This window comes from Mauremys reevesii, linkage group 6 (genome assembly GCF_016161935.1).
Source record: "Mauremys reevesii isolate NIE-2019 linkage group 6, ASM1616193v1, whole genome shotgun sequence".
Lineage (NCBI taxonomy): Eukaryota > Metazoa > Chordata > Testudines > Geoemydidae > Mauremys > Mauremys reevesii.
The window spans coordinates 44,760,974-44,781,769 of NC_052628.1; the positions used below are offsets into that span (position 1 = coordinate 44,760,974).

Here is a 20,796-nt window from a genome sequence, read left to right on the forward strand (position 1 = left end):
CCCATCACTTCTGTTTGAACTATTACACTTGCTTTAGAAAGCCATCCAGATAAATAGAGAAAACAGAAATATTGTACATTATACCCTGTGGTTAACTCACAAATGAGAGCCTAGACCAGTGGTTCCCAAACTTGTTCTGCTGCTTGTGCAGGGAAAGCCCTTAGTGGGCCGGACCAGTTTGTTTACCTGCCATGTCCGCAGGTTCGGCCAATCACGGCTCCCAGTGGCCAGGGTTTGCTGCTCCAGGCCAATGGGAGCTGCTGGAAGTGACACGGACTGAGGGACGTACTGGCCACAGCTCAAAATGACCATAGATTTTATGAAACACTGCAGAGTAGTCTTTACCCATTTGTAATAATGGACAAGTATTCCAGATTTCCTGCAATAGCAGTGGTGTCATCCTCATCTTTATGAGATTGTTTATTCACAGTGTAAACAATTCATCCAATAGTTAAATCAGACAGTGATCCACCTTTTAATGTTCAAGGCTTTGTTTATTTTGCAAATTAAATATAGTTTGCGCACAGAAAGACACCATCACACACTCTACAGGAAATTGAATGGAGGAAGACTTAAGTCAACAAGATCAAGACTGCTGCCATCTATCCAAAGAATTCAAACAGGAAAAGCATTAAATACCTCTAAGATATTGAAAAACTTTAGTTCACAGGTGAAACTGCTTTAAAGTTGGTTATTAACAAACTGGTGATAATACACATCCTGAAATCTTAAGAAATATACCATTCATTGATCCTCAAATTTAGAAAAATGATTAAAAAAAAGTCAAGCAAAATGCAGATCTTAAGAGGCAGGCAGTACATTCACTTTTGTATCTGAGACACATGGGATGAAATCCTGGCTCTATTGAGGTCGACAGCAAAGGTTCCATTGACATTAATGGGCCCAGGATTGCATCCCTAGTATAGGTAAAACAATCTCTTCATACTGGGTGAAATACACACCTGTGCAAAGGGCCAGCACAAGGCCTATGTGCCTCTCAGGTTCCATTTAAGATTTATTTTAAGTGGTGCTTAAGTGGTGCGTAGGCCTAATGGTGACTTCTACGGGAGTGAATTTCACCCACTAAGAAGATTACCCATTTAACCCTGTCTGACTATGGGTAACATGGAAGGAAAGGGTCCATGATAACTACAGAAGGATGTGGGAGAACACCAGCTAAAAATTCACCTGATTTCAAAGAGGATCTAATGAGACGGTAAGCTCTCCGGCACTGGGACAGGCTTTCCAATATGTGAATGAACAGAGTCTAAGTGCACAATGAAGCTCCAGCCCCTGAGGGCAGGGCTTTAGAGCTGTGCTCCAGCTCCGCTCCAGCTCCAGGCAAAAACCTGCAGCTCCACTGCTCCGGAGCTGCTCTGCGCTCCAGCTCCGGGCTCCACTCCAAAGCCCTGCCCGAGGGCGGCCTTTATACACAGCTTCAATTCAGGTGATGCTATTTTGAAAAACACCATGAGAAAACTAGGAAGACATGAATGTATTTAAAACATGTTTGAATACTAGGTCTCTGTAAATACATAGAAGTTCTATTTTAAAAAGCAGTGTTCTGTATAATCAATAAGACTTTAGTACTGTGACTTTAAGAACTGGCTGCCTAACTGTATCATCAGTCAAGATTACAACTTCCTGCTGAGTAGAAAGATCAATGGATACCTTTAGTCACTGAACAGAGCAGATATCCTTACTCCATTTCAATAGAAAGTATTAAATAAAGGGGTTTTGATTATAACAAGAAACTGAACTTTCTATCAACTGATTTTCATAATATGCTAAAGCACAACTTTAGAGAGGTTATTTTTCCAGGAAGATATCGCAAGTTCCAGTGCTGAGTTGCCAGTCCATCAACTGCAGTTCTACTTCTACCGTATCAAATCTTAAAGCATAATCAAAGAGATTTCCCTCACTAACTTTTCTGCATTCATAAGTGAACACATCACATGGCTTTTCAAAAATCCATAGGCACAGAAAAAACAGAAATATTGCTCCATTATCCAGCATTCATGGTTTTAAAACAAAATTACTTCCCTGGTCTTTTTGGTAATAAAATGTCCAATCCTGCACAGCGCTGGGAAGTTTCAACTCCCACCTGAGTCAAATTAAAGGTGATTCAGTGGGTCACAACAAAATGCAGAACCTCGCAGGAAATCAATATCTCTCAGGATCAAGGCAGAAGATCTCTTTCTTCATGTAAACTAGTGTACTGGTGTCCTGTTGAACTTGCAAAGGACAGATAGAGAGGAATAACCAATTAGGCAGAAACCTGAACCAAGCTGGACAGTGGCTATGTAAAACTTCCAATCCAATTCTCAATCTTTCCTCTCTCTTCCTGTACTCCAGCATTAAGAGTTTAATAAGATTTAAAATTATGTATTATAGTTTACTCTAATTTCCAGTATGCTAACTTGGCAATAAAACCATATGCACTAATACAATTAGTTTTACTTAAATGGCACATCTTGCAACTCATTGACAGGATATGCTGCCTTATGAATGGGTGAGCCAGCCGAATCCAGGAACAGAGCAGCAAACATGAGCTGCAGCAGCAACTTCTTCCGTGAACCTGTTTAATTATATTTCATTGATTCTCAATCCTGCAAGATGTACAGTCTATTAGTTACAATGATTATTGGCACAAATATACCTCAAAAATAAAAACAGACTCACATGGATAGGAGTTTACCTACAAATTCACAGAAGCAGCAGGAAGGTCCTACCCTACATTTTTCTGTTTTAAAAAAATTAAAAAAGGCAAAACAAAGGATAAAGCAGAAAACTAAGTAACATTGTCGTATGAAATGGGATGACAATAGACATTACAACAGGAAATCCTTCAATTCAGAACACATCAGTAGAGAATTATCCCCAACACTTCCACAAAAGTGTGCCAGATAGAATTATTTCTGCATAGGCATCAACAAGATTGATGCTGCCATATTATATACCATTTACAAATTAAAAAAATAAAATTGAAAACAAAGCATATTTCCACCCACATTTTCCTGTAGAAAGCACTGCCTAACTTTCTCATCTGCTGAAGCAGTGGATAATTTGTCTTTCAACAACAATGAAAAGTGTGGCCAGATTACGGGTCTAGATGACCTCTCATCTAGCAACTCTGTAAAGTAATAGGAAAGGCAGTGGTTTTGCAGCATTTCCAGAGACAGACCAGAGAACCCTCTGTATAAACTCTGTGCTGACAGGGTTTCGCATACATACAGAAGATAATAGTAGTGCCCTAGCAGTAACGGGGGAGGCCAGGAGACAGCCACTCTGCACGGCACAGCCCTCCCTCTTGAGTACAGGCAATAGTTAGTTGTAACCAGTATTAACTCCCCTCTGTCCCTCAACTGTTGAGGGAATTCTTGGGGGACAAAGCTATGAGAGCTAAGGGATCCTGTGTGTGAGTATGAGAGAGAAAAAAAAAGTTCATTACGGAAGGGTCAGCTCCCCACATAACCACCTGACACCCCACAGGATGAAGCCCTAATGTTTCCAGGTCTTCCACACTGTATGAATCACCATAACTCATTCCTTGAAAGAATGCTATTGAAGAAATCTCCAAGGATCCCTTCCTGGAGTTTCATGCATACTTTTCTCCAGTTGGTTTTCCCTGGTAAAGAAGCATGAAGCCCATAGTTCATATAAAATTGTTAATGTGTACACTGGAGGCAGGGGTAACAAGATGACTCGCAATCCGGGACTATAACAGCGTTTAAAAGAGAACTGGATAAATTCATGGTGGTTAAGTCCATAAATGGCTATTAGCCAGGATGGGTAAGGAATGGTGTCCCTAGCCTCTGTTTGTCAGAGGATGGAGACGGATGTCAGGAGAGTGATCACTTGATCATTGCCTGTTAGGTTCACTCCCTCTGGGGCACCTGGCAGTGGCCACTGTTGGTAGACAGGATACAGGGCTAGATGTACCTTTGGTCTGACCCGGTACGGCCATTCTTATGTTCTTAGGTTCACTCCCTCTGGGGCACCTGGCAGTGGCCACTGTTGGTAGACAGGATACAGGGCTAGATGTACCTTTGGTCTGACCCGGTACGGCCATTCTTATGTTCTTATGTTAAAGGTATGAGCACTCGTTTACCACAAAATAGAGATGCTGAGAACAAAATTAAGGACCCAAAGGTTATAAGGAGAAATTCTTTAATCGCCTATACACCAAATGGTAGGAGCATGGGTCACAAACAAGAGGCATTTGAATTATGTTCATAAATGTGCAATTGCATTTAGTGGGTATTACTGAAACACGAGGGGATGATTTGCACAATTGGAATGTTAAAATCAGTTATAATCTATTAGAAAGGATCAAGAAGGAAAAAAGGAGGGAAAGTGGCACTCTGTCAAAAAGTGGTATTACCTGTTACAGAGTCACTGATATCTTGGAAGAAAATGATCTTGAATGCTTACGGATCAGTGACCTAAGAGATAAAATGCAAGATGGGTGATTACCTGGTGTTTACTACAGATCATCAAATGACACTAGGGAACAGGTTGACCCTTATGCACTTATTTATAAGGGGGCGGGGAAGCTGCATGAACTTCAATTTGAGTGATATGCTGGAGGTCTCATGCTGCCAGTACTAAAACATCCTTGGAAATTCTAAATGTTATAGATGACAATTTCCTAACTGAAAGGGTAGCATCCAGCACATGGAAATTCTGTTAGACTTCATCTTGACAGATAAAGAGGACTGATCATAGAGGCTTAAAAATAATGGTAGTTTAGGTACAAGTGGTCATTATTCAGTTTGCACACAATAAATGTAATCAAATCAAGTCCAGACCAGAGACAGATATATATTTGGTGTTCTCAAAGGGTCAATTTCACAAAGCTGAAAACAATTATGAGCCAATTCAGCTTGAAGGAAGAACTTAATCAGAAAAATGTGAATGATAACTAGGAATTGTTTAAGAACAGTTTACTAGAAACCCCCAAAAGCCACAACTGAGGAAGAAAGTTTAAATAGTAACATGGTTTAGAGGTGAAGTGAACACAGGTGTGTGCAAGAAAGGGAAAGACTATGTAATAAATATAAATCAGAAGTTAGGATGAGGGAAGCAAAGGGACAGAAGGAGAAATCTATGGCCAGCAGAATTAAGGACAATAAGGAGCTTTTAAAATATAGTAGGAAAAAAAAATCCTAACAATGGTATTCATTGATTATTAGATAGAAATGGTAGAATTATCAATAACAATGCAGAAAAGCAAGAAGTGTTCAAAGAATGTTTTCATTCTGTATTTGGGAAAAACAGATGATGTAGCGATATCATATGAACGCACTCTTTCCATTCCACTAGTATCTCAGGAGGCTGTTAAAAAGCAGCTACTAAAGTGAGACATTTTTAAATCAGCAGGTTTGGATAACTTGCATCCAAGAGTTTTAAAAGAGCTGCTGAGAAGCATGTTGGACAATTAATGTTGATTTTTCAATACGTTTTGGAACACATGGGAAGAGTCAAAGAAAACTAATGTGGTGCCAATATTTTAAAAGGGTAAATGGGATGATCCAGGTAATTATAGGCCTGTCAGGCTTACATCAATTCTGAACAAGATAATGGAGTTTCTAATATGGGACTCTATTAATAAAATGTTAAAGAAGGGTAATAAAATTAATGCCAATCAACATGGACTTATGGAAAATAGATCTTGCCAAACTAAGCAGATATCTTTGTTTTGATGAAATCACAAGTTTGGTTGATACAGGGTAATGAGGTTGATTTACACTTCTGTAAGGCGTTTCACTTGGTACTGTATGACATTTAGATAAAAAACTAGAATATAAAATCAACATGGGATACATATTAAGTTAATTTTAAAAGATGGCTAACAGATCTCAAAATATAGTTGTAAAAGTGGAATCATCATCAACCATGTGGGTTTCCATTTTTATCAATTACCTGGAAGAGGATATAAAATAATTACTGATAAATAGGGCTGTCAAACAATTTAAAAAATTGTGATTAATCGCATGATTAATCACGCTGTTAAACAATAGAATATCTTTTATTTAAATATTTTTGGATATTTTCTACATTTTCAAATATACTGATTTCAATTACAACACAGAATACAAAGTGTACAGAGCTTGTTTTAATTTATTTTTATTACAAATATTTGCACTGCAAAAAACAAAAGAAATAGTATTTTTCAATTCACCTAATACATGACAATGACATGCATCTGATGAAGTGGGTATTCACCCACGAAAGCTCATGCTCCAAAATGTCTGTTAGTCTATAAGGTGCCACAAGACTCTTTGCTGCTTTTACAGATCCAGACTAACACGGCTATACCTCTGATACGTAGCTATCTTTAGAAATCTGATATTGGAACCTTTTTCGTGTTTTGTCAAATCTGAAGTGAAAGTGTTCTTAAATCAAACAACATATGCTGGGTCATCATCCTAGACTACCATAACACAAAATATATGGCAGAATGTGGGTAAAACCATGGAGCAGGAGACATACAATTCTCCTCCAACACATTTTTTTTAAATAAGCATCATCAGCATGGAAGCATGTCCTCTGGAATGGTAGTTAAAGCATGAAGACGCATATGAATGTTTAGCATGTCTGGCACATAAATACCTTGCAATGCCAGCTACAAAAGTGCCATGTGAATGCCTTTTCTCACTTTCAGGTGACATAGTAAATAAGAAGCAGGCAGCATTAGCTCCCTAAAAATAAACAAACTTGTTTCTCTTAGCAATAGGCTGACCAAGAAGTAGGATTCAGTCAACTTGTAGGCTCTAAAGTTTTGCATTGTTTTGGGTGCAGTTATGTAACAAAAAAAAAAATCGACATTTGTAAGTTGCACTTTCATGATAAAGAGATTGCACTACAGTACTTGTATGAGGTGAATTGAAAAATACGATTTCTTTTATCATTTTTACAATGCAAATATTTGTAATAAAAAGTAATATAAAGTGAGCACTGTACACTTTGTATTCTGTGTTGTAATTGATCAATATATTTGAAAATGTAGAAATACATCCAAAAATACTTAATAAATTTCAGTTGGTAGTCTATTGTTTAACAGTATGATTAAAACGGTGATTAATCTCAATTAATTTTTTTAATTCTGATTACTTTTTTTGAGTTGATCATATGAGTTAACTGATTAATCAACAGCCCTACTGACAAAGTTTGCAGATGACACATATTGGGGGACTGGTCAATAATGAAGAGGACATGTCACTGATTCAGAGAGATCTGGATTGCTTGATAAGCTGGGCACAAGTAAACTATGTGTTCTAATATAGCTAAATGAAAATATATACATCCAGGAACAAAGAATATAGGCCATACTTACAGGATTGGGAACTCTATCCTAGGAAGTAGTGACTCTGAAAAAGATTTGGAGGTTGTGGTAGGTAATCAGCTGAACAAGAGTTCCCAATACAACTCTGTGGCCAAAAGGGCTCATGTGATCTTTGGATGCATAAATCTTGAGTAGAGTTAACAGTTATGTTACCTCTGTGGCACTGGTGTGACTGCTGCTGGAATACAGTGTATAGTTCTGGTGTCAAACAGTTCAGGACAGATGTTGATAAATTGGAGACAGTTCAGAGAAGAGCTCCCTTCTGGCCTTTGAATAACAGTGGCCCTTGTTATAGGCCAGGCTATACTTACAAACTTAAGTTTATGATTGTTTTGGCTGATGAGGTTTGTCTAGGCAAGTTGTCTAAGCAAGATTAGAACCCAGCTCTTATGATTTCCAGTCTTATGTGCTACCCACTAGATCATCCAGCAGGTTTGGCTCCACTGGGTCCTCTTGAGATCTGTGCAGATCTTGAGGCATCCCCTGGACATACAGGGATCTATACATAGATGGTCTGCATCTCTACATGATCTCAGGGACCCCCTGTAGCTATCCCCAACTTCCAGGAAGATTCCCATATGTGGAAAAAGCATGGTGGAATAGGTAATCAGCCTGGTTTTTCTGAGTTCTGGAGGTAGAGATGTGCACCCCCACATCACCTCCCTGGCCAATTGAAAACCTGGTCATGCAGAGTGCTCTGTAGGGTTTGAAGTAGGAAGGACAGTGCCAAACGTTGCATCTATATGAGCCGGGTGAGATCTGTACATAGATATGAAAGAATGAGTTACTCAATAGAGACTGTAAATCATGAAGTAAGCAGGTGCTGCAAGAAATGTCATTGATGCTTTAAGTGGCATTCCTTTCTGAATTAGTACTGAGGTTAGTAGTAGGCACAAGATATGGAGGTACCATAGCTTACAGAACCCAACCAACTGTAGTCAACCACTTTCACGAGAGTAGGGTCGCTAGCCTCATTAACCCAATGTAGTTAATGACATTCAACCTACCTATGTTCTTTCAATAGCTTCCGTTAGATATGGAGACTGTGAGCTAGATCCTCTGCAAGTGTAAATCAGCATAGCTGTGTAGAAATCAGTGGAACTGCACCCATTTATACCAGTTGAGGATCAGGCCTGCTCTTTTGATCCCCTTGTTCTAAACTGTTGCATAGCATTGCTATATGGTGTTTAAATAGTTTCACTCCAGTCCACAAAGGAAAAGGTGCTGCAGTATCTAAAAGTAGTTTTTCATTCTCCTTATTGAACAGAACACTTCTTATGGTTTTCTCATTAACTGTGAATGAAAACTGCTTTTTTTTATTTGAGATTCCAAAAGAAATTCATTACCAGAAGCATAGGTCTTTTGAACAGAAACATTTGGATATCAACCTGCTTTTTGTCTGGCATATCCATAAATATTAGGCCTGATCCTGAGAGGTCCTGAGCCTTATTTAATCCTAAATATTCCTCTTACGCCACCCTCTTTGCCATTTTATCTGAAAGCCAACCAAAAAACTATCACCACTGTCTAGATGACCATACATAGTCCAGTGCACTTCTGTTTTCCATTGGGACAGCAGTGAAAATTTTCCTGTTGAAGTAAATTGGAACTGAGAGAGCCTAGCACCTCTTAGGAACCACATAGCACCTTATCAGACGTGGTTCATTTATAATGTCTGCAGCGGTGTGTGTTTTGTTCTGTTCTTTCTCCCTTTGGCTTGCTTATTTATTTAGTCATTTTAGGTGCTTTAGCATCATGGCACCTTACAGTAATTAAAAATTAAGCAAACATTAAAGCTGCTAACATGATCAGATAACCAAGCTAAATTGCTGCATCCACTTGCCAACATAAAATTACTTAGTTAGCAAAATGTCTGATAAATGTAAGTGGTCCCTTGGATCACACTCTGAAAACCACAAAGCTCAGGTTATGGTGAACTACAAGGGGGAGCAAGTTCCCCTGGTGAAGATGCTCTACACAGAGCACTACCCAGCCGCTAATCCTAAAATGGTCTCTTCGAGAATATGATAGCAAGAGGTGCACCGCTGATCTCTGTCCTCATGGTGTGGTGAAGGCTGGGTACAACACATGAGCAGAACAGGATTCTAGGATTTATATTCTGGTTTATATATATATATATATATATTTGGGATGCGGGATATATTCTAGCAGCAAAACCTGGAGTAACTGTGAGGACATGTTCCTTTAAGGGCTGTAGCCAGCTTAGCTGAATAGATACATTAGGTGGACCTGTAAGCAGTTCTGACACAGCCATGTAAGCAGTAACAGTACCTTCTAAATTGCTGAGCTTAATCTATAATAAACAATATATTCTGAGCTTCCTAAAATCCTGACTGAGTCTCTTTATGCAGAACCCATAAACACGGCATGGTACCAGAAGTGGACAGATAAGAGTAATTGGAGAAGAGTACACAGGACAAAATGGGTAAAGAAAATGGAGCAGCTGAGAGCTCCGCTAGAGTTGAAATTATCTAGCAATGCAGCACATAACTGGAAAAGATTTCAAGAGAGATTCAGCCTGTACATGTGAGTGGCTTCACTGAAAAAGATGATAAGCAGAAGGTAGCTGTTTTTTTAAATATTCCAGAGCAGATAGTGCTAGCTGTTTATAATAGTATGCAGGAAAGTCAGGCAGAGAAAGCATGTTATGAGAAAGTTATGAAGGAGTTTGAAGACTACTGCACACCCAAAACAAATGAAACTTTTGAAAGATATAAATTAGGAGAACTCAGAGAGAAGGAGAGTCGTTTCAAGAATATATGTTGGATTTCAAACTGTTGAGCCAAATATTTAATTATTTTATCTCTCCGCTGTCCATAATCGGAGCTCAAATAGTGATGGGCTTTCAAGATCCAAAGATTAGAAAAGGACTTCGGACAATGCAGATTTGAACTCAGACAAGGCAGAAAGAATATGCAGAGTAGCAGGGGTTACCCAGAGCAGACTGATTCTTTTGGAGGGAAATCAAGACACTGTCTTGATTGACAGAATCACAAATCCTCAATGTAAAAGGAAACCCAAGAGCAGTGCACAGCAGAAATGTACAACAAGCCTGCAAAAAGTGAGTTTTCAAGAAAGGAGTTTGTTGAGGACAACATAAAGAATGGCACAAGGTGTAGAAGCAAACACAGACCTCAGCAATGTCCCACCTTTGGACAAAGTGCAAAAATTGTAAATATTTTGCAAGAGTGTGCAAGCAGGAACAGCAGGTGCACAAAAAGAAACACACTGGGTACCAGGAGGACAACAGAGCTAGCAGTACAGACAAAGAGGTTTTTTTTAGGATCTTTGAAGCACCTACACCAAATGATTGGATATTTTCCTGGCAATGAATTGATCTTTTGTGAGTTTTAAACTAGACACTGGTGCTCAAGCAAACGTGGTATCGGAATATATGTGAAAGGGTTAAAAGAAAAAAATTGGTATAATAAACAGGTATAGTTAAACGCTTACGGTGAAGACTTCATTCCTACTCTGGGCACATGTAAACTAGAGTTAAGTTAGAAATAAGATTGAAATAACAAAAATTGTAATTGTGGCAGGAAAAAAATGTGCTTATGCTGGGCATGAAAACATTTCAAGTTCTAGGTATAGCACAGAGACTATACTCATTAGAGGGGCAAGGAGATCAGGCATTGAGAAGCAGTTTCAAGATGTCTTTAAGGACATAGGAGAACTACCAATGGAATACCAAATTGAATTGATAGAGCCTAATTGCCCCACCACATATTCCCCTAGAAATGTTCCTCTAACCCTAAGAAAATCAGGGGCACTAAAAATAATCAAGAAAATAGAGAAGTCTACAGAATGGGTACATTCATTAGTAATTGTGGAAAAGAAAGCTGGAACCCTAAGGTTTTGCTTAGACCCTAAAGAACTTAACAGATATGTAAAAAAAAAAAAAAAAAAAAAAACCACACATTCCCATACCCACTGGGGAACACATTTTTGGAAAAATAGCTGGTGCTAGATATTTTTCCACATTGGCTGCATATGAGTAGGATTTTGACAAATCCCCTTAGATGAGAGTAGCATATGTTTATGTACTTTTTAATACAACATATGGAAAATACTGCTTTTGTAGACTGCCATCCGGGTTAAGATCTGCACCAGAGGGATTTCAGAGGACTGTGCAACAAATATTTGAAGGTATAGAAGGTGCTAAGGTATACATTGATGACATTTTAATATGGGGAAGAACAATAAAAGAATATGACGACAGGTTACAGCGACCACTGGAAAGGGTTAGGGCAGTAAGATTAAAATTAAACAAGCCAAAATGTAAATTTCAGGTCTGAGATATCACATACCTTGGAGAAGAGTACTGGCATAGGAAGTTCAAATATATCCTAACAGAGTTCAGGCAATTACAAATATGCCATCCCCAGTAGACAAAGGAGTGTAACAATTTTTAGGGATGGTTAACTCTGTGGGAAAGTTTGTACCTAATTTGGCTGCTAAGACCAGCAACCTTAGAGCGCTCTTGCACAAAAATAATCAATAGAGATAGGATGCCAGTCTAGACAAGGAATTTGAAAACTTGAAACAGCTAATTAAGAAGGCTCGGGTCCTTAGATTTTATGATTGCAAGGGACAGATTAAGGTGTCCACAAATGTCTCAAAAGCAGGCATAAGGGCAACGTTACTACAAAAGTATGAAGAACACTGGAGACGAGTGGCATATGCTTCTGGGGCCCTCACTAAAACTGTATGTCAATATGCACAAATTGAGAAGAAGGCTTTAGCTTTGGTGTGCAGTTGAAAGAAATTTCATGTGTTCATCTATGGGTCATTGCTAAAACAGACCATATGCCTTTAATATCTGTTGCAAAGAAGGGACTGGCTGACACTCCTCCCAGAATACAGAGACTGTTTTTTCAGTTGCAGTTTTATGATATGGAAATAGAATATAAACCAGGAAGGGGTTTAGTGGTAGCGGACACTCTGTCTAGAGCTTTTGGCAATACTGTAGCAGAAAATTATTCAGAATCTGATATAGTGCATGTGAACCTTTTTTAAAAAAACAACTACCCAGTCTCTGACAAAATGTGGACTGTGTTTGCAGAAGTCACAGCACAGGATGAAACCTTGCAAAGATTGATCAAAGTTATAACAGTAGGTTGGCCTGGACACCATACACTTAGTCCATATTTTCACTTCAAAGAAGAACTTTCAATGACTGATGGTATTTTGTTTAGAGGCAACCAATTAATTTGTTCCCAAAGTGTTACAGCCTGACATGCTTATTAGAATTTATGAAAGACACTTAGGAACTGAAAAATGCAGAAGGGTCAGAGATGTGTTGTATTGGCATCAAATGAATGAGAATATAGAAAAAGCAGTTAAGAAATGTTAAAATTTACAGTCTACACCTGGGAAAGAGCCTATGCTTTAAAAGCTTGGAATAAAGTTGGTGTTCATATATTCTATTCTGCTGACAAAGATTGTTTTGATTTTAAATTATTACTCACACTTTCCACAGATTGCTTTACTGGACACACCACAGCAAAGCATGTATTAACATGCATTAAATCAATATTTGCTAGACATGGTATTCCTGTAGGGGTAATGTCAGACAACATTTTACAGCTTGCAGGATATGAACTCAAGAAATTTGCAAGAGACTGTGAGTTTAAGAATACTACAGAGAGTCCTACATACTCACAGCCAAATGGTCTAGTATAGAAGGGTATACAAATAATAAAGAGGCTATTAAAAAGTGAAAGCATCTAATTCAGATCCTTTCTTGGCATTGCTTAACTATATGGTAGCACCTTTGAGACGTGGGTTGTCTCCTACAGAAATTCTATTTAACAGAAAACTAAAATGAGACTGCCTAATTTTGTAGGAAATTATGTTAACAATGACCGTGATGTAAAAGGGTTGAAGAAAGCTGATAAGAAAAACAAAAAATGCACTATGACTGAGGGTCACGAGAACTAGACCCTTTGCAGCCTCAGGATGTTGTGTATGCATATGATGGAAATTGTTGGGAAGAAAAGGCAATAGTTACCTGTGCAGTGGCTCCTAGGGCAGATGAAATAGTCACTCCTGAAGATCAGACTTACCGAAGGAACAGGACACATCTCCCTTTCTTCAGGAATGTATTGTAAGAGGAGGAATAGAGTTGCCAGGTGTCCAGTTTTCGACCGGAATGCCCGGTCAAAAAGGGACCCTGGTGGCTCCAGTCAGCACTGCTGACCGGACTGTTAAAAGTCCAGTTGGCAGTGCAGTGGGGCTATGGCAGGCTCCCTGCCTGCTGTGGCTCTGCAAGGCTCCCAGAAGCAGCAGCACATCCCCGCTCCAGCTCCTAGGCATAGGGGCAGCCAGGGGCCTCCACATGCTGCCCCCGCCACAAGCGCCAGCTCTGCAGCTCCCATTGGCCGGGAACCAAGGACATAGGAGCTGGAGAGAGGACATGCCACTGCTTCTGGGAGCTGCTTGAGGTAAGCACTACCCAGAGCCTGCACCCCTGACCTCCCGCCCACATCCCTTAAAATATAAAATCTGTGTGATTTTTTTTTAAATTAGTCACTACATATATTATCTATATTGAAACATAATCAGACTTCAATTTACAGTATATTGTTTACTTAATTGTCTAGGTATCTTGGATAAACAATTATAACAATATTTTAAATCAATCGGGCCAAAAATACTTTTCTTTTACCAAAAACACAGCTTTATGCTTCCACGTTTGCAAACAAAACTCAGTAAATAGGCAGTCTTTGACAACAAATATTATGTACCAAGTAAATGAAAATGACTGTTAGGTGTTTAGGACCCGTGTTGTGGTGGGAAAACACATTGACTATGCACAGAAAATTATTACAGTCCTCTAGATCTTATCTTATTTAATCAAAAAAATAATCAAGGAGTTCAATACAGATTATGATCTTTGTTTACTGTTCACACAGTTCCACTTTTTAAATGAAACTGCTTTCAATGTTAGAATGAGTGAGAAGGCTCAAAGTTTTATGGCAGGCTTGTGGCTTTAAAGTGCCCAAATGTATCTGAAAAATAAAGTTTATGAAAATCTTATAAACCCATACACATAAATAGAAACAATAACAGGTCTTGAAGGCCTAAATGACATAGTTAGAATAAAAAGATAATGATACAAAACTGATTCCTGCTATACCTCACAATGACCTCTTTTCAGATAAAAACACTATTGTGTCCAGCTCTTTAATCAGTTGACACTTTCTGTCTCCATAGAATCTGCTCCTGTTAGACCTCCACAACGCCGCACCTTACTTGCTTCACACAGAAAATTCTCTTGCTGTTTACTAAATTATTGTCCATAATGTCTTTTGCATTTTTCTTGTCTGCCCTTACAGAATAGCAATATGCCAAGGAAGTCCCAAAAGTCAGCATTAATGAACCATGATCTTTCTTTCCTGAAATCATGTTTGCTGTCTTTAATCAAGCTGCTATTTTTAGACACGTTCACATCTGGATCCCTTAACAGTTACCAAGTTTTAGCTGATGTGAAACTAAGTGCTCTTTAATATTTTGTTGTATCCTTAGGCTCTATTTTAAATAATGATGCCGCCATACTAACCATGTCACAGGCTACAAGAGTCTCACCAGAAATAAATAGATTTCTGAGAATTCTAATAAAGCATCTCTAAAAACTTACCTTACTATTACATGAGGCATAACAGTGTACTATCTGTTGTAGGCCGCTACTCTCCATAGTAGTGGGCAGAGTATAGCAGAACTAGCTGCGTGGTGGGCACTCAACCATTCTAACAGCAGAGGATATGATGCCCGACTACAGCCAGTATGGATAAGAAAACATATAGTTGGGTGCAATTTACATAACTTGAAGCAGCATGTAATCCCTTCTCATGTATACAACTGACAATACCACACACAAAGCAGAACAGTTCTCACCATGACCCCTAACTAACAAACTATGCCTTCTTTAGGCCAGAGGGTACCAGCTGTGGTGGTGGCTGATCTCCCAATGTAATGCTCTTGAGTAGTAAGTTTGGAATACTGTAGAACCTCAGAGTTATAAACACCAGAGTTATGAACTGACCAGTCAACCACTCACCTCATTTGGAACCAGAAGTAGGCAATCAGGCAGCATCAGAGACCAAAAAAAAAAAAAAAAAAAAAAAAAGCAAAGCAAATACAGTATGGTATGTGTTAAACGTAAGCTACTAAAAAAATAAAGGGAAAGTCACATATTTCTTCTGCATATGTAATGTTTCAAAGCTCTAGTATTAAGTCAATGTTCAGTGGTAAACTTTTTAAAGAACAACCATAAAATTTTGTTCAGAGTTATGAACAACCTCCATTCCCAACGTGGTCATAACTCTGAGGTTCTACTGTGTTGTGCCTTGCAGGCATGAACATGGGCTGCCGAGCAAAAGACGAAACCTCCCCATGACCTCTTCCCCCAACTACAATTGGACAGCACAGAGCAGTTCTATACCCAAAATCATTACCCAGTGGCTATAACAGTAAATTCTGAGCAATGGGCATTTTCCTTCTCTCCTCTCTGCATCTACCTGTATCTCTATCCAAACTACTTATTTTTTCAGGGATTTCCAGGGCTCTCTATTCCATCTGTCATACTTTTTCTCCTCTATTCCCAAACACTATACATCACAGATACACGCTTTCCCCTGAGAAGACCTGTGCTGACCTTCCTCTTAAGTCTGTTAATGTCACTAATTTCTTTATTTCAACACAGAGGAATACTATTTGACTCAATAACTCATCAGTCTGAGGATGCTTTAAGCTAGGTTTCCTACTACAATCAGCAATACTAATCTTTAGCCTTTTGACATTAACTGTTATGTACAGTGTGACAAAGACTGGAGAAATCAGATATTGAGAGGTTTATAATGATTACAGGCATGTAATCAGGTACTCACCTCTGACACGTCTCTGAGTGGCAAGGTACGGTATGACAGTCTTTTTCTTGCATGTAGTGCCTTCTGTAGGTTTCTGGCCAACTTTGGTGGGTCTTCAGTGGCTTGGGCCTCCGGCCAACTCACAAAGTCCAAATGAACCCCTTCTGGGGTATTAGACTGTTTATTTACTAGATTCTTTATCTGCCCTCCCAAGGGTCTTCAGCCTCAGTTCTGGGTCCTTTTAATTCAGCCCTTTGTTCAAGCTCCCAGGTAAGCTTTTGGGGTTTGTGAGAGCACAAAAGGAGTGAAAGAACTGCCTGTAGGAGACTTGATGCCTGGAGCAAGCTTGCTAAATGACCTAACCAGAGACACCTGGTGTAGGAAGGGAACTGCAAGCAGCTGGTTCCTTATAAGAAAGCTGAAGCAGTTGTTTGAGGATGCTGACTCTGGAAAGTCAGCTGTGAGCATGATAGATGCAAGCTGAACCCTGAGGTAAGTCACCCAGTAAGAACTCATAAATAGGGAAAATGACTTGATGAAAGAAACTTTTTGCTCACCCTGGCTCTTGAAGTAAGAGCCATGCCTTAGGACAGATTTTGGGACTCTGAATTTTGCTTTTATATTATTGTCTGAGTAAACTTATGTCCCTATAAGGGTGGTAATTGGACAAGCAAGTGTGTAGAGTCCTTGTAAAAGAGCCTGGAACAGGGAGAATAAAAGGTAGGGTAGAGGCACTTTGGCCACAAGAGGATACATGGGTGCAGCCCACTCAGCTACAGGATTTATGTAAGTTTATCTGTGGCTGGTAAACAAACCTAGGGTTACCCAATATTCTAGCTTCCAATGCAAGAACCCTATTAAAACCACACTTCTCAATGTGGTTAGTTGCTGCTTCTTCCCTGGGCCTCTTCCTATATTGTCCCTTCATCTTCACCTTTATCTCAGAGTTAAGGTTTTTAGGTCATCTCTCTTCCCTGAAAACCCTGCTATGCAAAATGCAGGCAGAAAACAAACTCTGGCTATCCCTCAAGTTCCTTTCTCCAGAGAGGATCCCCCCCTTTTTTTTTAAATATCTCCTAAACCTGAGGATAAAGGTATCTTTAATTGCAATGATAGAAAAAGTGAAGTAACTATAGTTAGTGATAACCAGTCATTATGGCCTGAATTTTAATTTATATTTACTAAACAAGCACAAAAGTGGATTGTGCAACACATGTAAACTCCAAGAAACAGTTGAATATTTGCTATAGCAATGCAGGGAGAATTACACAGATGGAAAGATTCTCTATGAAGAACTGAGATGCCTCAAAGTGAAAGAAGAGTCTGAAAGGACAGGTGAGAGTTCTGGGAAAGTGAGGTAGCATTTAAAAAGCATTTCTTCGCTCTTTTAAGGATATTTGACTGAGTGAGAAGATATAGATTTTTACTAATGTGAAAACTGCTGTAAATGGCAGTCACAGCTTCACGTGCTGTTACTGAAGAAATTTTCCAGCCTCCATTTTTGTCTGCCAGATCTCTTTTCTGAACAAGGAGGAACTAATCCATCCTAAGATGGGAGCTGCTGATCTTAAGCATGCTCAGTTCTGAAAAGTTTAGTCAATTGGTAGAAAACCCAGAATTCCCAAGATGGTGACTTGGCAAAAGGCCAGCTGTGTGTGTAGGAGTCAGCAGAATCACTCTGAGGTAAACAATAACAGTGAGTATGTGAAAAGTTAATAGCTACTGAGCATGTGCAGTACAGGGTAAGAGAGAGGTTAGCTAGCTGACTAGTCACAGTGCACTCATGGGGGGGACATGGATCAGTGTTCATGTCACACTCCCCATCAGTTCCTGGGCCGGGGAAGCTAATGATCCAACCAGCAGACCAAATTCAGTGATGAATCGTGATCACATTGCATATATGCTAAGAAGAACCCAGGACCAGTGCAACCATTTAGTGACCTAGGCGGTTGCCTAGGGCGCTAGGATTTGGGGGGCGCCATTTTCTTTGGCAGCGACCGTGGCAGCCGGATCTTCGACCACCCCGGTCACTGCCGGCATTTAGGCGGAGGGAGCTGGGGCAGGAGGGCACGGGGAGGGCTGCCTACAGCAAGGGGGTGGGGTGGCATGCACTTTTAAGAACTGCTGTCAGGGGTTTGTTGCAAACTGGCCAGTTGTAACAAAGCACTCCACTTAGAACCATTTAGCATATATGCTATTGTAGCTTGAATGCTCTTTAAACGTGCAATAAGAGATTTGTGTAAGGGATTTTGTGCCTTACTTAGGATTTCTAGAATATACTGTACTAGGGATCATTAGTTATCTTAATAAAAAGATTCTTTGTTTTAGTATAAAAAGAATACTGCCTATGTCAATTACTTTCAGAAGGCTATATCTGTGTCCTTTATTGTTTTCCTTAACAACCCCGGAAACTTATATCTCAGTAAGGACAGATTAAGGAAGCAACAGGCAGGTCATTTTGGGGCACCCAAACATCCATTTTTCAGGGTAACAGCTGAGGCTGCTGTGCCATAAAACAAGAGGAAAAGAAAGATCTCTTTAGCTTCCAAGATGGGTGTTCCAGTGAGGCTTCTGTACGCTGGTCTGGAGGACCACCTTTGCTACTCTTTTCCTCTCACCTCTCCGCTTCTTGGGGCAGCAATACCTCCAGCAGGAACCAGGAAGACCTGGTACTGTTGGGGAAATAGGTAGGGGTGTGTGTGTGTGATTCATATATTCATGTAATGTTATAGGTTATTGAGGCCTATGAATGACATGTGCTTGACATGAATATGTGTTGCACGTTGGCAACCGAAGCAAGAACTTAAGATTAAGAACTATTTGTGCAAAAACAATTCTATGTTTTAGGGAAAATATGGAAAATTAGCAGAAAAGGAAACAACACCAGCTGGACTGATATAAAATTGTGTAAGAATTGGGGGTGGGGGGGGGAATGGCACGCCTTGAATTATGGCAGCCCGCCTAGGATTGTTTCTTTGGAACTGTGTGGGTAGAAAGCTTAGTAAACAAAGGCAAAGAACCAATGACGTGACAGAATGGACTATAAATGGTTGCCTATGAGTTTTGCAAATTGGAATTGTTTATTGATTTAGAGCCCCATGTGGATATAGATGTGGTTTTTGCCAGCTCCCCGCATCTTATTTTATGATTGGAAGAAATCTCGAGTGGCCATCGGGACCAGTCTGACCTTTGGACTCTGGTATAGTATTATATATCAATACTGTGTCCGGTATCTGCCTACTCCCCATTCCGTAGGAAAACCTCTATTGCAGGTCTAACAGTACATCCGTCACAAGGTGGTGTCACAGAATTACACTTTTTTTTTTGTTCTCTCAAAAAATAATTCCCGGTTTTGCCCAATACTTCTACCTCAATATAACGCTACCCGATATAAGACGAATTTGGATATAACGTGGTAAAGCAGCGCTCTGGGGGGGCGGGGCTGTGCACTCTGGATTAAAGCAAGTTTGATATAGTGCGGTTTCACCTATAACACAGTAAGATTTTTTTTTTGGCTCCCGAGGACAGTGTTATATCAAGGTAGAGGTGTACTTGCACAATTCACAATATACTTGCACGATATTGTTCAATATCAAGTTCTTGTTTTTTCAAACACCTTTATCCATTTGCTAATGTTTTTGAAGAGGTAGACTTTTTTTTATTTTGAATAAAGTCACACATTTTTAAAGCGTAATGATCTGTCTAAAATCTCAAATTGTTTTTTAAAATGTAGAACTTTAATTGCTTGTGTAACTTCATTGCAAACACAAGCTCCATACTTATTAAAAATGGATGATTTCACTCTGCATTTTCTGCTAGCACACTGGAGATGTCGTTAGTACACAGTTGCATCTTTCAGTGAATAGACTATCAATAAGTAATCTAGGCAGTAAATAAAAGGCCACAGAGAAAATCTAGTTGCTAGTTAATTTAGAGGCTTGAACTGAAAACAGAATAGAAACATGAGAGAGTTTAGCCACAAATAGTCCTGTAATTATCAGGTTTTCTTAAGACTAGATGTTAAAGCTCTATAATCAGTGAGGGGTGAGAGAAGAAAAGGTTCCAGAGAGTGAGGGCCACAGTCCTGCAGTCCAAAAACAAAATGCCATTTAGGAAGCGATTGTAATTACAGCTGCTACTGAGAACTGATAATACTTACTAAGGAAGCTGTTTCTACAAGTGAAAGGAGCTCCCTTTATGGAGGAAAAACTGTGCATAGTTCTAGGGCGGAAGCTTTTCTACGAATGACTGTGAAGACCCCTTAGCACTGGAATTCCATAACAGCAGGCTCTGGAAGGGATATCAAAAGAACTCATCCCTTTAAACTGTATTTTATCAATTTATTCTTGCCAGGAAATCATGATCAAGACAGAACTGAGAAATGCTACCTCTTGGATCAGGTAGGATTGTGACATGGGGGGGAAATATATCTACATTTAACTTTCTGGGACTTTTATTTCATTACAAACACCCCTAGGGGAAATCCTTACATTTGAACAAGGCTCTGCATTCATAGTCTAAAAGAAATGTTTTTATAACTTTGCCTGGGGAAAAAAT

The 20,796-nt window shown here is 39.4% G+C and overlaps 1 long non-coding RNA gene across 1 annotated transcript; it reads right to left on the reverse strand.

The window, feature by feature from the left end:
* Positions 1-527: 527 nt before the first annotated feature.
* Positions 528-16,561, reverse strand: LOC120408064. The gene is made up of 3 exons (XR_005600398.1): positions 16,261-16,561; positions 4,385-4,445; positions 528-2,234 (listed from the first exon to the last, which is right to left on the reverse strand). It is a non-coding gene; the product is annotated as an uncharacterized LOC120408064 (long non-coding RNA).
* Positions 16,562-20,796: the final 4,235 nt, after the last annotated feature.